General features: G+C 43.2%; 1 protein-coding gene across 2 annotated transcripts in view; it reads right to left on the bottom strand.

The window, feature by feature from the left end:
• Positions 1 to 15,376, bottom strand: part of CAP2 (cyclase associated actin cytoskeleton regulatory protein 2) — a 195,172-nt gene that overhangs the window by 53,711 nt on the left and 126,085 nt on the right. The window lies entirely within an intron of this gene.

Below are 15,376 nucleotides of genomic sequence, written 5' to 3' on the forward strand. Positions count from 1 at the left end.
AATGTCTTTTAAATTGTACAAATGATTGGAATAGCAGCGATAGCAGTAGCAGATTATAATTATGGTGGTTTGTGTGGCCACCTGGGGCCCAAAGATTCCGGTCAGAACATCCCTGCAGAGCTTTTGGGAACTATTTAGGTCTTAAAAAAGATGTTTTATTTGTAAGGCCTACCTGTAGGCCATATGAGCCCTCCAGCCTTTTTGCATAGCTTCCAGAGTGGATGGCACTATGTGTCCTGCATAAAGGACAGGAACAAGTGCCCTAGCTCAATCACAACCAGCACATGTGCAATACCCTGGTGCAATGCTAGTGTGCTAGGGGTAACCTTGGATTCTGAACTATCCTTTCAGGCCCACATCCAATCCCTGTTCAAATCATGCCGCCTCAACCTCCACAACACCCCTTTTTAACCAATGATACCATAAAGCTCCTAACTCACTCCCTGGTTATCTCTTGCCTTGACTACTGCAACTCCCTCCGTATTGGCTTACCTTTACATAGGCTATCCCCCTTCCAGTCCATCATGAATACTGCTGCCAGGCTCATCACCTCACCAACCGTTGTGTTTGCCACCCCTCTCTGCCAATCCCTCCACTGACTTCCACTCACCGAACGAATAAAATTCAAAATACTAACAACAACCTACAAAGCCATCCACAACTCTGCCCCAAGCTACATCACCAATTTGGTCTCAAAATATCAACCAAACCTCTCTCTTCGATCCTCCCAAGACCTTCTGCTCTCTAATTCCTGTGTCACCTCCTCCCATGCTCGCCTCCCGAGATTCTCCCATCCTACGGAACTCCCTACCCCAAACTGTTTGACTATCTCCTAATCTATCTACCTTTAGATGAACCATGAAAACCTTTCTCTTTAACCACTTGCCTACAGCGCACTTATACCCCCTTCCTGCCCAGGCCAATTTTCACCTTTTAACAGTGTCGCACTTTGAATGACAATTGCGCGATCATGCAACAATATACCTATATCACATTTTTATCATTTTTTTGAGACAGATAGAGCTATCTTTTGGTGGTATTTAACCATTTGACGGCCGGCCAATAGCCGTATGGTGTCCGAAAAATGCACTAGCTTTCCGGGAGGCCGCCATTTGGCATACTCCTGCACATGCGCAGTTTGCGCGCTTGCAAAGCCACGCAGCAGCGCGATCTGTCACCGGCCGTGTACCTCGGACACGGCCGATGACAGATCTGAGTAACGGCCCCGTTGCAGGTACCATGTGAACTGCTGTGATTGGTCACATGACAGTTGTATACAATGGATGGCTTCATTCATGCCATCCATTGTATACTAGTGTCTAGCTGTGAATGGTCACAGCTAATCACAGGCACATGTCATGTGATTAGTTGTGGCCAAATCACAGCTAAGCACAAAAAAAAAAACCTGAATGAATCGATGTCATTCAGGTAAATGCTTGCTTATAGCAAAGTAATTCTTTGCTATAAGCAAATTGTGTAAAAAAAAAAAAAAAATATTGATCACTTCCCCAAAGTAGTACAAGGTTACTATGGTAACCTTGTACTACTTTGGACATAGTGAAATATGAAAAAAAATCTTAAAAAAAATAAAAAAACTGTAATAAAAAATTTAAAATAAAAAAAATAAAAATATATATATTTTTTTCACACTGTCACCAGTCAATGTCCCTGATCACCGCCATGCCAGTTATATGATGACACTGTACTGCACTGGTGACAGTATGTAAAAAAAAAATAGTGAAAATAATTATTTTTATTTTTTCATTTTCCAAAAAATTATGACAAAAAAAATACAACTTCAAAAAACTCGCCATGCCTCTTATGAAGTACATCGGACTGTCTACTCTGTAAAAAGGGGTCATTTGGGGGATATCTGTACTGTTCTGACATTCTTGGACCTCAAGAAATTAGATTGGCTGTCAGTACTTCAGGATTGATCAATATTCAATTCCATACCATAGTTTGTGAACTCTATAACTTTCCTACAAACTAAAAAATACATCCTAATTTGGGTTGTTTTCACCAAAGACATGTAGTAGAATACATCTCGGCCTAAATTTATGAAGAACAATTATTTATTTGCAAACTTTTATAACAGAAACGTGTTTTTTTTTCAAAATTTTCAGTCTTTTTTTGTTAATTTAGCAAAAAATAAAAACCCTGGCGATGATTAAATACCACCAAAAGAAAGTTCTAGTTGTGTGAAGAAAATGATAAAATTTAGTTTGGGTACAGTGTTGTATGACCGCGCAATTGTCATTCAAAGTGTGAGAGCGCTGAAACCTGAAAAATGGCCTGGGCAGAAAGGTGTAAAATTGCCCGGTATTGAATTGGTTAAACAAACCAAAAACAACTGAAAATTTTGAAAAAAAAATTTTTTTCTTAGTTTTTGTGTTAGGATGGGGGATGGGGGAAGATGATTTGTGCTAGGATGTGGGATTTAGGAGTTTTGTGCTAGAAAAGGTAAGAGGTTGTGTTAGAAAAGGGGTGGGGATTCGTGATGGGGGCATATGGGGAAAGAGAGGATTTAAGCTGGGGAGGATGGGGAGGGTCAAAGGTTTACACGGGGGGGTGGATTTGTACTGGAAGGAGGGGGAATTTATGTGTAATGGGGTAACCATGTAGATTAATGCAAATTTTTTTTTTTTGGAGGGGGGATGGGAGGATTTTTGCTTACACATAACTCTTATACATCTGGAGGGGGGGATTTGGCATGTTCACCCTGGGCTCTATATGACCTTGTCCTGACACTGGCCCTGCCCATGGTCCTTTGCTAATCTGCTCAACTGTTTCCACTCTCAGATCTCTAAAACATAAAGGCTATCCATTGAATAATCCATGATAGAAAAATTGGAGTGCTCTTTAAGATAATACAGGAAGTGTGCAGAGGACACATGACAGCTCTCAATTTCTGATCATTATTTTTTTGTACTTATCAAAAGGTTTAATAAAATGTTTTAAATTGTACATTAATGTTCAACTCCAGGAAACCTAAATATTTGCAGGGGTTAACTGCTTGTTTATGTTTAGAGGACAGGGTAAAGCAGTTTTACTTATTCCTCTGTGTTGCTAGACTGGTCCCCGCAACCTATTCTCCCCTATGCTTTGGTGATCTAAAGTTCCCTGAACTAGTTATTAACTGGTTGCTAAGGACATAGGTGGGTGCCAGCTTCTTACAAATCAGTGAATAGCGGAGCCAGCACCTGCCAGAGTCCTTAACAACCAGTGTTTGGTAGGTTCCAGCTCCTTAACAATCAGCTATTTACCGGTTATTAATGACACTGCCGAGTGCCGGCTTTGCTATTCAGTGGTTGTTAAAGATGCCACTGGGTGCATTTTTTGTGCGCAAATTTAATGGAAGGTGCATTTTTGGTGCACTTTTGCACCACCAAACACAGTGCAGCCAAGTGAAAAAGGCACAAAGGATTTAAGGGGGAATAATTTTGATGCACTTTTGTCACACTTGAAAGGTGTTTTCTAGTGCGCCAAAAGCACATCAGTGTGAAAGGGCCCTTAATGGTTAGGGATTACATACACTTTAATTACCATCACTATGTCCCACAGAGTTTTGCAATTTTCAGTGTATTCCCATACTAAAGTTACCTTTACAACATAATTTACAGACTCACAGAAATTCTATATTATATAACGTTTAAGAAGGTGGTATTTGACATGCAAATTTTGATACTAACTCAATCTTCCTACTCACTTGTACAGACAGTATTTTTTAGACATACTGTTAATCCTAAACTGATTTATTACATGTATACTTTAATAACAGTAACATTTCCTAGACTGTTGCATTCATCTGTATAGGATGAAGGTTAGTTAAACAATGTTAATATATTTTGTGGCGATCAAAGGAAAAGAACGGAAAAATTATATAAGTAATGCATGAATGTACGTCACACGCAATGCATGAAACTATTAAGCAATACCATACAGAAGTATGGCATTGTAACATACAACAGAGATGAACCATGACCATAAATCAAGATGTAAGTGAATAATGAACATTAGAAGACCAGTTCACATTGAATTATGTGAAGCTATACATGTGGCTCTTAATATACTATTTACAGTGAAGGAAATAAGTATTTGATCCCCTGCTGATTTTGAATGTTTGCCCACTCACAAAGAAATGATCAGTCTAAAAATCGAATGGTAGGTGTATTGTAACACTGAGAGACAGAAGAGCAACAAAATATTTCAAAAGAAATGCACGTCTAACAAATTATGCACTGATTTGCATGTTCATGAGGGAAATAAGTATTTGATCCCCTATTATTCAGCAGGATTTCTGGCTACCAGGTGTCTTTCATACAGGTAACAAGCTGAGTATAGAAGTAGTCTCCTAAAGGGATTGCTGCTAATCTCATTTTGTTACCTGTATAAAAGACACCTGTCCACAGGAGCAATCAAACAATCAGATTCCAAACTCTCCACCATGGCAAAGACCAAAGAGCTGTCCAAGGATGTCAGGGACAAGATTGTAGACCTACACAAGGCTGGACTGGGCTACAAAACTATCGCCAAGCAGCTTGGTGAGAAGGTGACAACAGTTGGCGCAATCATTCGCAAATGGAAGAAACACAAAACAACTGTCAGTCTCCCTAGGTCTGGTGCACCATGCAAGATCTCACCTCATGGAGTGTCAATGATCATGAGAACAGTGAGGAATCATCACAGAACTACACGTGAGGATCTTGTCAATGATCTCCAGGCAGCTGGGACCACAGTCACCAAGAAAACAATAGGTAACACACTACGCCAACCAGGATTGAAATCCTGCAGTGCCCGCAAGGTCCCTCTGCTTAAGAAAGCACATGTCCAGGCCTGTCTGTTTGCCACTAAACATCTGAATGATGCAGAGGAGGACTGGTTGAAAGTGTTGTGGTAAGATGAGACCAAAATCGAGCTCTTTGGCATGAACTCAACTCGTCGTGTTTGGAGGAGTAGGAATGCTGCCTATGACCCCAAGAACACCATACCAACTGTCAAACATGGTGGTGGAAACATTCTACTTTGGGGTTGTTTTTCTGCTAAGGAGACAGGACAACTGCACTGTATGAAAGGGACGATGGACGGCAATGTACCGTCAAATCTTGGGTGAGAACCTTCTTCCCTCAGCCAGGGCATTGAAAATGGGTCGCAGATGGGTGTTTCAGCATGACAATGACCTAAAACACACGGCCAAGGCAACAAAGGAGTGGCTCAAGAAAAAGCACATTAAGGTCCTGGAGTGGCCTAGACAGTCTCCAGACCTTAATCCGATTGAAAATCTGTGGAAGGAGCTGAAAGTTCGAGTTGCCAAATGTCAGCCACCAAACCTTAATGACATGGAGAGGATCTGCCAAGAGGAGTGGGCCAAAATCCCTCCTGCGATATGTGCAAACCTTTGTTAGTGGGCACACATTCAAAATCAGCTGGGGATCAAATATTTATTTCCTTCACTGTACTTTATATAATATTTTGCCAATTTTAGAAACTGTATGCAGTCAAACAATAATTTCCAAAATAGCAGTGGTAAATTATGATTTTTTTTGATAGTGTAATGGGAGGCTTTAACGCTGGTCAATTTTTTTTCCCATCTGTGTCCAATTGTGGATATTTCCTATGACTTCCTGTCCCACAACCCAAATAGGAAGTGAGAGGAATTCCCTCCAAAGTTATTATTATTATTATACAGTATTTATAAAGCGCCAATAGTTCGCTTAGCGATGTACATTAAAAAGGGGGACAGAACATGTGACAGAACAATAACAATACAATGCAAAACATGAGGGGATTGAGGGCCCTGCTCTTTCGAGCTTACAATCTAGGAGAGAGGGGATGGTGGCACAGGAGGAGATAGCTGTGGGGGATGGAGTGGTAGGAAGAGTGGAGGAGATCGGCAAGTTAGCAGGGGGTGGGGTAGGCTTCCCTGAAGAGATGGGGTTTCAGGGTGCGCCTAAAGGAGAGGAGAGTAGGTGATAATCTGATGGGTTGGGGCAGGGAGTTCCAGAGGATGGGTGACACCTGGAGAAGTCCTGGAGGCGGGCATGGGAGGAGACCAGGAAACTAGAGAGAAGGAGGTCTTGTGAGGAGTGGAGTGTGTGTGTTGGGTGGTACTTGGATATTAGGTCAGTGATGTAGTTCGGGGCAGTATGGTGGACGGCTTTGTACGTCAGTGTTAGGATTTTGAATTTGATCCGTTGCGCAATCGGAAGCCAGTGGAGGGATTGGCAGAGGAGGTGGCGGAGATGGAGCAGTTGGAAAGGTGAATGAGTCTGGCAGCCGTATTCAGGATCGACTGAAGCGGGGATAGCCAGCGGCAAGGCAGGCCAGTGAGGAGGGAGTTGCAGTAGTCGAGTCGTGATATGATGAGCGAGTGGATCAGCTGTTTAGTGGTTTCTGGGGTTAGGAACGTGCGTATTTTGGCGATGTTGCGAAGGTGGAGTCTGCACGAGTTTGTTAAAGATTGGACTTTGGGCTGGAAGGATAGGTTGGAGTCCAGAATGACACCAAGTACTCTGGCCTGTGGGGCGGGTTTGATGGTGGCGTTGTTGGTTGTGATGGAGAAGTCAATGGGGGGTGGTGTCTGGGCTGGGGGGAAGACCAGAAACTCGGTTTTGGAGAGGTTCAGTTTAAGGAAGTGGAGCGACATCCAGTCTGATATGTCGCTCAGTAGGTGTGTGATTCGGGCGGAGACTGAGGTGGTGAGGTGGGGGGTTGAGAGATAGATTTGTGTGTCGTCGGCATATAGGCGGTAGTTGAAGCCGTGAGAGTGTATGAGTTGGCCAAGGAAGGAGGTGTAGATGGAGAAGAGAAGGGGCCCGAGGACGGAGCCTTGAGGGACCCCAACAGAGAGGGGGAGTGAGGGGGAGGTGGTAGCATTATAGGTAACGCTGAAAGAGCGTTGTGACAGGTAGAATGAGAGGCAGGAGAGAGCAGAATCTCTGAGGCCGAGAAAGTGTAGTTTTTTGAGGAGGAGGGGGTGGTCGACTGTGTCGAAAGCCTCAGAGAGGTCAAGGAGTAGGAGCACTGAATAGTGGCCATTAGCTTTGGCGGTTAGCAGGTTGTTGGAGAGTTTGACTAAGGTGGAGTGCAGGGGACGGAAGCCGGACTGTAGGGGATCGAGGAGGTTGTTGTCGTTGAGGTGAGAGCTTAGGCGGGTGTAGACTAGGCGCTCAAGGAGTTTGGATGTAAATGGAAGCAGGGAGATGGGTCTGAGGTTGTTCGGGTCATTGGGGTCCAGGGAGGGCTTTTTAAGTATGGAGGTGATGTGTGCATGTTTCAGAGGGGAGGGGAAAGTGCCGGAGGAGAGGAAGAGATTAAAGATGTGGGTGAGGGAGCGAAGTATGGAGGGGGAGGGAGGTCGTAGGAGTTGTGAGGGGATAGGGCGATGGGGCAGGTGGTGACTTCCTCGATAGTAGTAAGGTCAAAGGTGTGAAGTGTTGGGGGGGCTTCAGTATGAGGAATGTAGGGTGGGGTGGAAGTGGAGGTCAGAGCAGTGGTGGGGCCGTGGGAGAGGGGTGATGAGGGGGTAGCTGAGTGAGGGGGAATGGGGTTGGAGGGAGTTTGAGCAGCGGCGAAATCCCTGCGGGTTATACCAAGGGAGAGGGGGGATGAGGGGGTAGCTGTGTGAGAGGGGACAGGTTGAGAGGGCGTGTGAGGTGCGGCGATGTCCTTGTGAATTGTGTCAATCTTGTTTTTGAAGTGATTGGCAATCTCAAGGGCAGTGAGTGAGTTGCTGGGGGTGGCGAGAGTAGAGAGTTGAAGGTGGAGAAGAGTCCTGATTATCTCCATGGTCACTGAAACGAGTGTCTCTACTGGAAGATTTTCTCTCTATTCCTGTTTGGAGGACACCCCAAAATGTGGGATTTTCTTCTACTTTCACTAGTAACCACAGTGAATCTCTCTTCAGTGGCTGCCTAGAAACATGTCTGAAATCTGCATACCCACCTCATGCCCGGCCAGGAGCCTCCTTGTTCCAGGAGGACATACCCATACATCATGTGCTTCCTGGGGAGCATAGCCAACCTCCCAGATTCAAATTCACTCACACGATACCCAAATTTTACGGGCACAGCCAAGTTTTTACTGGTATTTCCAAAAGTTGAAAAATGACAGTTTTAAAGTGCAAATTTCAGTATTTAAGCTACAAACAAATACAACATGCAATTAGAAATGTGATTTAGGGTAGGTATTAAGGTAAAAAAAAATGTCTTATTTTATTTTCGATATAGTAAGGGCATTTTTTTTTAACCTATTAGTTTTTGTCACTTATGGAGAGTGTGAGAGACCGCTTTACACCCACAGAGACAGAGAGAGATCACTTTTTCCCCCACAGTAAGAGACAAAGAGTCACTCAGCCAGTTTGCAGTGCCCGGCAAACAGACTGCTGCATTCCCCTTTTTCCCAGCTCAGGAAGGGCATGAAATGGGGCCTGGGGACCCCTGGGCACAATATGAAATTGACTGCCTGCCTGGACACTGGACCCCTCAGTATCAATGACAGTTTTCACTCTAAGTAGGCCCCAAACCACCCACCCCTGTTCGTGACTCAGAGACAGACAGGAGGGCAAGAAATTAGAATGGGCTGTCAGGCAGGCCAGGCACAAATATGAAATTGACTTTCAGTGCCACTGACAACAACATGTGCAGCTAGCTGCACAGATGATCATGACACCTGAGTCTGACTCACTGTGACTTCATCAGACCTACACGAGTGACACACATGTCCCCTCCTCCAGTGACACTGTGACAGTCTCTCTCCTCCAAATGGGTGGTACAGAGTGGAGCAATTTGGAGTATACAGTGTAGCATACAGCAGAGTTATAGTATAGAGCTATACAGTATATAAGGTCAAGCTCAGTGTACAAAGTGGTTAGCAGTAAATAATGTATAGTACAATGTATAGGATGACGAGCACATAATGCACAATATGCAGAATGGAGCAGTGTGAAGGGCAAAATATCCATATGTATACTGAGTGGAGTGGCTGTGCATTATACCACATAAAGCACTGCAAATTGAGTGGAGTGGTGTGTTCTGTATAAAAAGTACAGTACAGTATAAAGAAGGGAGTGGTGTAGCATATCCAATGTACACTGTATAATTATAGTGGAGGTGTCAGAGGACTGCCAGGGAAAGGCTTGCCCATAATGCAGGTGAAGATTTGCGGTGCACAAATATGCACATGCGCAGAACAATGACGGGCCAGACAGATGTGCATGTACTTGGGCATAGGCACGCGCAGTTGCAGGTGCGCATGCGAACTCGTGCATCCAGGCACACGCCTGTCACTAATGCTGGTGCCAAAAGGGCTATCTAAACTGGCTGCAGTAATGTTTCTTTGCCGTTTGGTCTTTAGCTCCTGAATGTGTATCCTGATCCTTGTGCCTGACTCCTGATACTGAACCAGCTTGTCTGATTGAACCTCTGCTGCTGACCTGGCCTGTGACCCGACTACGTTACCTCCTGCCATCTACGCCTGATCTGCCCGACTGCTACTGACCTGACTTGTCTGACCTTGCATCCTCCACCTTGCTCCCCAGCGATCCATCCATCTAGCAAGGCTGCATCTGGATCCTGCTCTCTGCCTGCTGGCTACTGCTGAATCACAAACTACTGGACTGATCACAGGCACTCATACCTCGCCGTGCTCCTGCAGCTGCTGTCTCACTATCAGTAGCCCTTGAGCCGGAGCTGTACGGGAGGCCTGCCTCTTCACATCAGGCTCACTATCCACGTATGTGACAAGGACAGACTATACAGCACAATCTGCAGAGTGGAGCCATCCTGAGTATTGAATGTACAGGACACTGTACAGTAGCCAAACCATGTGGGGTATAGAACAGACAGGTCATTATCTAGAGCAGAGTGAGTAGCTGAGAACATATCATTCCTTTTAGTTTGGCACTGATCAGGGCTATGGGACAAGATTTCCAACAACAAATTTCCACAACCTAGGTCAACTGCCAATTATGTACATCTCAGGCACTAATACTATTTGCACAAAGCTATATTGGCTTGATGAATGAGTGATATGTAAATGTGAAAGCAAATTCCACTATAACTCTCTGCCATCTCCAGAAGTCTTAATGCCATGCCTTGCTTGTATCATCGCTGAGTATATCCAGTCCAATCTCCCATGCCAAGACAGGTAGTCACTGGTCCCTCCAAACAGTTCAGACTCCAGTTCAGAACAGCACTGCCAGCCTGCCACTGAGTCACTGACTGACTGACACGGTCCCGCTCAGCTGCTTCCGGCGGGCCTTGCTGAGCTCCCAAATCAACTCCTGTCCGGTCTGTCCTGCACACATGAAGCCACTCTCCACTTGGATCCTGAGTTCAGAGTTTCTTTTAGCGAATGGTTGGTGGTGGTGGCGGCCTGGAAGGAAATGCACCATGATGATGATGATGACGACATCACGCTCGATCACTCAGGCACCCGCCTCGCCTTCACCAGACCCATTTTATTGGGAATTTATCTGATAGACCAACACAAAGTGGCACATAATTGTGAAGTGGAAAGAAAATAATAAATGGTTTTCAACATTTTTTACAAATAAATATCTGAAAAGTGTGGCGTGTGTTTGTTTTCTGAAGTCACCTAATTAGTAAATAGAGTCTACCTGTGTGTAATTTAATCTCAGTATAAATACAACTGTTCTGTGAAGCCCTCAAAGGTTTGTTAGAGAACATTAGTGAACAACCAGCATCATGAAAGCCAAGGAACACACCAGACAGGTCAGGGATAAAGTTCTGGATGAGTTTAACGCAGGGTTAGGTTGTAAAAAATAATATCCCAAGCTTTGATCATCTCACGGAGCACTGCATCATCTGAAAAAGGAAAGAGTATGGCACAACTGCAAGCCTACTATGCCATGGCTGTCCACCTAAACTCACAGGCTAGTCAAGGAGAGCATTAATCAGAGAAGCAACCAAGAGGCCCATGGTAACTTTGGAGGATCTGCAGAGACTCACAGTTCAGGTGGGAGAATCTGTCCCCAGGACATCTATTAGTTGTGCACTCCACAAATCTGGGGATGCTTTTCTTCAACAGGAGGGAAAGATGGAGCCAAATACAGGGCAATCTTAGAGGAAAACCTATTAGAGTCTGCAAAAGACTTGAGACTGAGGAGGAGGTTCACCTTCCAGCAGGACAACAACCTAAACATACAGCCAGAGCTACAATGGAATGGTTTATACCAAAGCATATTCATGTGTTAGAATGGCCCAGTCAAAATCTAGACCTAAATCCAATTGAGAATCTGTGGCAAGACTTGAAAATTGCTGTTCACAGACGCTCTCCATCCAATCTGACAGAGCTTGAGATATTTTGCAAAGAAGAATGGGCAAAAATTTCACTCTCTAGATGTGCAAAGCTGGCACAGACATCCTCAAAAAGACTTGCAGCTGATTGCAGTGAAAGTCGGTTCTACGAAGTATTGGGGGGGCTGAATACAAATGCACGCCACACTTTTGAGATATTTATTTGTACAAAATGTGGAAAACCATTTTTTCATTTTCCTTCCACTTCCAATAAAATACATTTACGTTTTCAAATTTCAAGGGGTATGAATACTTTTTCCAGGTGCACTGTAATCACTGCCACACCAGTCATTTTGTCTCTGATCACCACCACACTAGTCATATCATCCCTGGTCACCGCCACACTAGTCTTATCGTCCCTGGTCACCGCCACACCAGTTACAGTGTCCCTGGTCACTGCCGCACCAGTCATATTGTCCCTGATCACTGCCACACCAGTTACAGTGTCACTGATCACCGCCACACCAGTTACAGTGTCCCTGATCACTGCCACACCAGTCATATAGTCCCTGATCACCGCCACATCAGTTACAATGTTTCTGATCACCACCACACAAATCCCAGTGTCCCTGTTCACCACCACATTAATCCTAGTGTCCATGATCATCACCACAGCAGTTATATTGTCCTGCTCACCGCTACACCAGTTACAGTGTCCCTGATCACCGACACACCAGTCATATTGTTCTTGATCACTGCCACACCAGTTACAACGTCTCTGATCACCACCACACAAATCTCAGTGTCCCTGCTCACCACCACATCAATCCTAGTGTCCATTATCATCACCACACCAGTCGTATTGTCCCTGATCACCACCACACCAGTTGCAGTGTCCCTAATCACCTCCACAGCAGTGCAGTGTTGCCTCTGCCTGCAGGCTTTACTAACCCTGGCCTGTTTATTGAATACGTTTCTGCCTGCTGCCTTGACTGATCCTTTGCCCATTGGCCGACCATATCTCTGCCTGCGGCCTGAACATCCCACTGACTATGTTCCTGCGAGACCCCAGGCCAGTGAACACGGCTTTCCTGGGGACAGCCACGTACCAGTAGGCTAGGCTTGCTTGGCTTATAGGAACTGGGACCACTATAGGTGACGCTACACTAAGCTACTTGTACAGAGGCAGTGCTAGATTTAGACCTTGGGGGGCCCGAGGCGCTTCAAGTTTGGGGGACCCTCAGCACAGAAATTAAATTATATGACAAATAAAAGAGTGAATCTAAATGAATTATAAATTGCATTTGTTCTAAAAAAAAAATGCTAGGTTCCGAAGAAGACACTTGGCTATTTTTTTTTCCTCCATTTTATTAATTGTAAGAATACACATTATATGTGTCATTGGAACTGGCAAGTCATACATCACGGTTATGCACCACAATACAATATTTACAAAAAGTCTTTATTCCTGCACTTAGCATCTGCAAGATCTTTAACTAACTCATCAAACTATATAATCTTACGGACACTGCCCTCGAAAGCCAGTAGGCAAAGAGCACGTAGTCATTCATGGGTCATCGCGGCTTTTAGATAATTCTTTAATAGTGCCAATTTGCTGAACGACCTTTCTCCCAAACATCTAGTGACCATCATGTTCAAATATATTCTAAGAGCTACATTAACACCTGGAAAGGTATCGGCAAGCCCTTCATCATGTAAAAAACTGCCTGTTGAGGTGGAGTGAGAAATGACTGGAGCTTGGCAAAGGCTGCAACTTGACAGTTTCCACAAGGAACACACTACTGAAGTATCAAGGGAAAGCACTAATAGGTTTCTTAGCCTCAATTTTTATTTCAGCATCAGGTAAACTACATAAGTTGACTATTACTTTTGACCTGTCATACACTGATTGGTATGCTACCCTGCTCTCCTGTATCCTGACACCCATGCACACTTTGTTAATTTTTTTAATAATAAAACAAATTTTATAATTATTACTTTTTTTTAAAGTAAAGAAAGTCTGGGGCCCCCTCTGACAGGGGGGCCTGGGGAAATTGTCCCTATTTCCACCATATAAATTCAGCGGTTTTGACACATTTGGTTGATTTGTGTGATAAACAAGATACAAAGTCCAGTACATAATCAGCTGAGACAGTGAAAAAGTCTCACACATGTGGTATTGTCATACTCAGAAGGAGTAGAAGAATGTGTTTTAGGATGTAATTCTAAGTATGCCTATGCTGTTTGTGTGAAATATCTTATTAAATTGACAACTTTGTGTAAAAAAATACATTTTTATTTTTTTCCACATTTTCCACAAAATTTGTGGCAAAAAAATTAAGCTCTTAAAAAGTATCTTGAAGTGTTTATGCTCCAAAATGTGGTAATTTTGTGGGTGTTTATACTGTCCTGGTTCTCCAGGGTCTCCAAACATGTGATAGGTGGTCAGGAAATTGGATGCGTAATTTATACCCCTAGAATGCCTAAAGGTGCTCCTTGGATGTTTGGCCTCTCTGTTTGGTTAGGCTGTGAAAAAAACTCACACATGTAGTAGAATGTGTTTTTGGGGGTAATGCTAAGTATTCCTATGATGTGTGTTAGAAATATCGTATTAATTGACAATTTTGTGTAAAAAATAAATTTTCATTTTCTGTCCTGCATTTTTGAAAATGTTTGTCAGAATAATAAAATTTTCAAAAGACTCATTATGCCTTTCAGAAAATACCTTGGATTGTTTGCTTTTTAAATGTGGTAATTTTGTGGGTGTTTTCACTATCCTGCTACTCCCGGCCTCCAAAAATGTGATGGATAGTCACAAAACTAGATATGTAATTTATGCCCCTGGAACGCCTGAAGGTGCTCATTGAATTTTGAGCCCCTTTGTGTGGCTAGGCTGTGAAAAAGTCTCACATATGTGGTATCCGCATACTTAGAAGGAGTAGCAGAATGTGTTTTAGGGTGTAATTGTAAGTATACCTTTTGCTGTGTGTGAGAAATAACTTGTTAAAATGACAACTTTGTGAAAAAAAGCACGTTATTTAATTCTTAATTTAAAAAAAAAAGCGACCAAAAAATTAAAACTCAAAAAAGCTCTCCATGCCTCTTAGTAAATACCTTGAACTGCCAATGTTCTAAAAATGGGTTAGTTGGGAGGTATTTGTAATGTCCTGGCATTTTAAGGCCTCAAGAAAAGGCAGTCCGTACATAAGGATTGATCAATTTTCAAATATATATATAAATATATATATATATATATATACCATAGTTTGTAGACACTATAACTTTCACACAGACTAAATAATATACACTGATTTGGGTTATTTTTTTCCAACGAAATGTAGCAGAGTATATTCTTGTTTAGGAAGAAAGATTATATGCAACATTTTATAATCTAAACCAAGAAGAATTATGCTTTTCTCAATTTTTTCGGTATTTGTTTATGTACCAAAAAAAACCCAGTGGTGATTAAATACCACCAAAAGAGATTGGAAATGCAGATATCCACATCTATTATCAACGCCTTCAGTGTTATAATAAGAAAAAAGAAAATAAGCATCATCTGAATTCCCACCCACCCCAATGCAGTGTCTTAGAAAAAGTCCTATTGCAGAGGATGCCTCTAAATTGATTTTCAGCTCTCTGAAGACTTCTGGGAAATACAGTAAAGCCGGTAATACATAAATCGAGTCCCTTCTGAACCAGCCAAGATTCAATCCATCTATTGGCAGGCTAATTGTACCCAAGTCATTCGATTGATCAACTTGAGTACAACCAGCCTGTCAGCTCCCCACAGGGAGAACACAATAGCTCTGCGGGAGGGATTCCCCTATCAACACTGACTGTTTTTCTTTCCTGTGACCTTTGGTTGCAGGAAAGAAAATCGCTTGCTCTATGGCTTGCCAAAACAATCACACAAGCAACAAATTAGATTGCTGGGGCCTGCTCTACACATACTCTGTTAGAAGTGGCTTATTTAGCAATGAAATATACTCTATCAATATGTTAGGTACTGGGTAATAGTTCCTTTACTTCTTTGTTTAATAGGTTAGTAAGAACTTTCAGTACAAGCATTCTAAAGCCTGCATCTTTAGGCAAGCCATTGCAGCTTCTGTACTTGT

This window comes from Staurois parvus, unplaced genomic scaffold, assembly GCF_062004578.1.
Source record: "Staurois parvus isolate SC_StPar_1 unplaced genomic scaffold, SC_StPar_1.0 ptg000287l, whole genome shotgun sequence".
NCBI lineage: Eukaryota > Metazoa > Chordata > Amphibia > Anura > Ranidae > Staurois > Staurois parvus.